The sequence below is a fragment of the Corvus brachyrhynchos genome, unplaced genomic scaffold (genome assembly GCF_000691975.1).
Source record: "Corvus brachyrhynchos isolate BGI_N302 unplaced genomic scaffold, ASM69197v1 scaffold91, whole genome shotgun sequence".
NCBI lineage: Eukaryota > Metazoa > Chordata > Aves > Passeriformes > Corvidae > Corvus > Corvus brachyrhynchos.
In genome coordinates this window covers 5,911,912-5,917,518 of record NW_008236442.1, presented here as the reverse complement: position 1 = coordinate 5,917,518, position 5,607 = coordinate 5,911,912, and positions in this window count along the sequence as shown.

Below are 5,607 nucleotides of genomic sequence, written 5' to 3'. Positions count from 1 at the left end.
CTTCCTCCCCCTCCTAGCTCCTGCACAGACTTTCATTTCACTTCTAAATCCACTAGTGTTTATAATTTTCATTCTCACTCGCTCCACTGCCCTCAGATATTTACATATTGTCGTATTTGGCCAGGAAAAGACCCATAACTTTGGACGGGATCCTTTTCGCTCCATAGTAGCACCACTTGATTTAAGCCAAGATGGAACAAAACCAGAAGGATGTGGCTGAGGATGAAATTTGACACAACTTGTTTTGGACAGAAGTAATGAACGACACAAGATACATGAAGGACAAGAAATGCCAGGCAGTGATATCTGCTGGGAGGAAAACGAGGGAAACAATTCGGGATCCTGCAGTGGCAGGGAGGAGGAGAGAAGATCCAGCAGGCAGGAATTGTGCAGCAAGATTGATTTATTTAATTATTTTACAAACTCTTTTATAGACTTTTTTCTTCATAGTCTAATTGGACAAAGGATCAGCCACCCCTTGGGGGTGATTGGCTAAAATCCTAAAACATCCATTGTCAAAATATTTTCCTATTGTACCATAAACAAAACTCTGCAAGGTCTCAGGGGTTCATAGCTTATAGAACTCTGCAAATACCTTCATGAGAGAGAAAAGTATCTCACGGGACTGGAAAGAAGCAAGAAAAATTCTTGCTAGCTGCATATTTGTATCCACAGGAAACTAATTACTGTAATTACAGAAGACTCCAAAACTGGAATTGCGTGGCCCAGCACTGAGACTGGATTCACAATCCCTTCTGATTACTGATCTACTTGTGTGAAAACTGCGGGTTTTCAGGGAAAAAAAGGAGTTCTGGAGCTCTTGAGAAAAAAAATGGAGCTACTCATTAGTTGTTGTCAGGTACACAATAAACACCCAAGTGAGTAATGGGTACTTTGCACCTCTGCTCTGAAATGAAGGAAACAGTGAATAAAAGCCTCCCTTTGTGTAGGGTTTTCTCCAACAGAATCATCCTTTCAAATGACTTTTATTATCACTGTCTCCTTCTTGCTATGACTCACTATTCCTGCATAGTTTTATCCATAAACTTGGGATTGTTTTCAATGTAATGCATTGCTTGGAATGAGGATTTGTGTGTTCTGTGTCTGTGTGGTCAGAACGTGGCTCGAATTACGTTCCTGCACTGTAACCAGTGAACATCCATGTTTTATCATCAGATCTTTATGTGCTATGGAACATGCATAAAAATAATCATTTTACTGGGTTTTGAGCTACTCTTTTAAAGTTAGGCAAAATAATGGGACATTTGGAAGAAATATGATTTTTTTGCTGTTTCTTTGTTAATATAGCAGAGGTCAAATATCCAATTTGTGTACCAAGCCAGTTATTCCAGCTGTGGAGGCATTAACCATGGGCACAAGCTCGTGGGGCAGGATAGTTCTGCTGACCAACTTTGTATAATAATTAGGACAGCAGAAATATTGGTTTTTGTTGTAATTTAATGATTCACGTGTGTTCACTTTTTTCTACCAACACTGAATACAGGTCACATAAAGATTCACCTATCCCAAACATAGATTGAGTCAATAAGAAATATTTTACCCTACCAATAAAAATTTGTTGAGAGAATCAGGAGGCTTTTCTTGCAACCGGAACTCTAAAGTTCCTCAAAAAAGATCCCAGGCTGTCCCTCAAACATGCTCAGATTCAAAGATGACTCCAAACAGGTAATCAAATTGTATGAAAGAATGAAGATTTTGGAGTGTAGGTGAAGTGAATGCAAGGTTTTTCTCCTGTATTTATTCCAAATTATATCGTTTTATAAATTCTTTTATGTCCCTATCAGCAACGCTGAATGCAAGTTCACACCTCAACTTCTGTGACAATTTGGGCTGAAATAAACTTCCCAAATCCTGTCCCAAATAAAATATACAGAGTTCAGCTCCGTCCTCTTCACTGCCAGCTTTTTAAGATTACTCCAAAAGCTGGCACAGCCCCACCTCCAAAGACAGAGAGAAGAAAACTTTAATTGTGGCGCAATTAAAAGGAACCATCCCCTAGAAGAGAGTGACTTTGAGTTTCTCATTGTTACACCACTTATCTCTTGAGGACTTTTCCCTTTCTTCCTCACCACAGCTGAAGCCTATGCAAGATGAACTTTTGAACTTCTGTTTCATGAAAAATAGAAAAGCTTAAGATATTCTCAGCTTCACTACAGGGAAGACAAGATATTTGTCTCCGTGCAACATGACCTACCCCGAGTGAGACTTCACAATGTTTCTGCTGTGAACAAAGTAGAGAAAGTAAAAAAAAGTGAGACAGGTTCAGGACTCAGTGAGGTTGAAATAAGATGGATGAAAATTGGTTAAAAGCAAAATGTATATTGGAGTTGCTTTCAATATACACCAATAAAAATGAGTTTGGAGCTGGAGCCTCAAGGATTTTTCTGTCCATCTCATCTTCCTGTCCTGCTGAATTGTATAAAGTAAAACAAAACTCAAGTCCCCCAACCCAGTGGTACCAAAATTGAACCTTCAGAGAGCTTGGAGATACAGTTAATGTTTAGAAAAATGGTTCCTTGTGCGTAGATAAGAAATACTTCATTGTGTGAATGTGAACACTGAGGGATCTCTTGCCACCAAACTCCAACCACCAACCCCAGGAGACAAACCACCCTGGGAGAAAATGCTTCCTTCCAGTGCCAGAAAAAGCTGCTACACTCCCTCCTTGCAGCTGTTAGCACCTGTGTACAAGTTTATCATGAGACTAAAATCCACATAATTGTAGCTGTTATTATGGAGAGCAGAAAGGCGTTTGTTGCACAAAGATGGGAAGAGAATGGATGCATTCAGACAGAACTGAGCATCAGTTTGAGGCAGACAAGCCTTTATTCTTGGCTTTTAAAGCAAGCTCTCCAGCTAAGTGGTAAATTGTAATAGTCACCACATCAAGCAACTACAAGGAGACATAATTATATTTATTCAGGCAAATACGTCGTGCCCACGTTAGTGTTTCTCTACTGTTGCTGCTGAAAAGGCATCTCAATGTGAGGGCCCAATGGTTGCTGAGCAGCACTTGAAGACATATTTAAAGAGATACATAAAAATAGATAGGAGCACATAAGAGCTTTGCAGATTTTTAGGTCCAGGGATTCTTGATGAAATACTGTGGCTCACTGCTCCTCAAGGGTGATTTTCATGTGGGATTGGATAAAAGCTGCTCGCTACCATAAAGCTTTGGATGTGCACGGTGTTGCAGTGTGTGCAAAAAAATGTTTGGGTTTCCAATTTTTAAAAAAAATATTGTCCCTGCTTAAAGAGAAGCCATAAATCCACTTCTCTCACTGGTGATTCCCTTGGAAATACAGTGCTTTTAGTTTTTCTAAACTCTCCCCTCACTGCCCATCCAACTCCAGCGCTTTTCTCACAGTTTGTTTGATTATCACACTCAGGATGAGCTTCCATGCGCACTCAGAAAAGGAAGGAATGATTTGCTGGTATTAATTAAAGTGGACTGAAGGTAGAACAGTATCTGCCTGGTGAGGTAGGCTTCAGGCACACACTTTCTCTACCAGATGGAAGAGAATGGCCTAATTAACTCCTCAATAGGTTCTTTTCAAAGGTCCTTGTAAGAGTGAATTTTACCTCGGAGCCTTCTCCTGTGTCTCATGTATTCCTCAAAGGAAGGAATTCAAATGTTGAAAGATTATGGAACCGCTGCACAGAGTTCTTTGATATTTGCTCACCTTCCTTCCAAATCTCCCTTTACTCGAGGTTTGCTTGCAGGCAGGAGTCAGAGCAGGCTCAGGGAATGAATCCACAGAGAAACCCCTCGGATCCACAATAGATTGGGCTCAGCAGGATTCTGTGCTGGGTCTCTGCTCCAGAAGCTACAAACCCAGTGACCTCGCTTTCCAGCTTGGGTGTCTCTAGCTGTGAACCTGGACCTCTATTCCCATGAATAAATGCCTGGATGAGACTCTCCAGCACTGTTTGTCCATCACAAATAGGAAAGAAATCGACATTTGATTTTAGTGGCTGCCAAATCACATCGACTTTCCCAGAAAGTCTCAAAGTTTGGAGTCTATGTCTTGAAGACATCAATTAAATCAGATAGAGAGGAACTACTGTTTCACCAAAGTTTCATTCAAGTTTCTTTTGCAAACACCATTAATTTTCCTTCAAAACATTGGGAAAGATTTTCTGAGGATGTTTTTGAGAAAAACCCAAGATAAATGGTTACTCCTAATGGAGTTTTTATTTTCCCAAATAGAAGTTTACAGACAGGTTTCCAGTCAATGCCTCTGGTACCAAATGTTTCTCTGAGGGACTGGAGGGGTCTGCAGATCTCTGTGAAATTCCATTTCATTTTCAATTGGGAATATCCTGGTCCATGTACAGTCCACAGAGAACTCTCTGATCCATTACCATGGACTTCCCTGCACTTGTGGAAGAGGGAGCACTTTTCAGCTCTTTGTATCCCATCCATCCTGAAAGGATTACGTCAATATGTCCCAGACAAAAGAGGGGATCAAGAGTATTTGTAGTCATTTTTCCTCACCCCTTGTTAACTGTGGCACCTGATTAAAAGATTATGAGACAGCATCTCATAATTTTTATTCAAACTGGTTGAATTTGGAATTGATTTATTTTCTTGTTCTGTACAGAAGGTTTTGTACCCAACAGACCTGTCTGTCACTCAGGGATATTTGATAAAAATCTCTCACTGTCTTGTCCATGCTCTAATCCCTCTTTCCAGGCTGTGCTAGGATGGCAATTCCCTCTTTCCAATTTGTTATTTGCCTTGTGTTTCATTGTTTACTCCTTGTTATCTTCTGGTTTATATTTCTTAGTAAGTCCTTTAGAGGTTTCCACAAGTAGAGGATAAGACCTTGACAATTTGCTTTTGTCTGTTCAGATGTAATTCTGAGTTATTTTTTAACTTCTCTGAGGTTCTGTACATTTATTGTGCAGGTAGAGCAAACAGAGCTGTCCTTGTCTCCCTTTAGGTGAGATTTAACTGCTGCTAAATAAACCGACATTAAAATGACTCCGTGGAATCTGCAGAGGTTTAAATGAACCAGTGAACACAAAATGCACTCGATTATCTGAAAACAAGTAATGAAATTTGAAATGATTTTCTGGAAAGGCATCCAGAGGTCGAGGATAGTCTGAACTCTGAAGGGCAGAATGCGTTTTTTTTTTTTTTTTGGTGTTTCTTTTTTCTTTCATGGAGAAATACAATTAAAACAAAGCAGTCTTTGGCATTTTAAGTGTTGATTCAATGCATTGCCTCGGTGCAGTATGGAAATGAAAGGAGTGGAGGAGCCTGCTCATGGTCTTTGTCCAGCCCCGGGGCGTGAACGAGCTCCGTTCAGCACACCCAAATCTCCTTCAAGGGTGTGCAATCCTTGTGACAGCGCTGCTCCTCCCCGCTGAGCTGGAAATCAAAAGCTGATGGCCAGGAAACCCGGGGAGTGGCTCTTGCACTGCTCCTTGGGGTCTCCAGGCAATGAAGCATCCTCGGCACGTCTTTGTTTGGAGTGTGGAATGCCAGAGGATGAGAGGAGCTGTTGGCAGCTTTCTGTGCAAAGTGTGGATGCTCCACACCTTGCTGGGCTGTGTCGGCAGTGCAGAGGTCACTGGAAG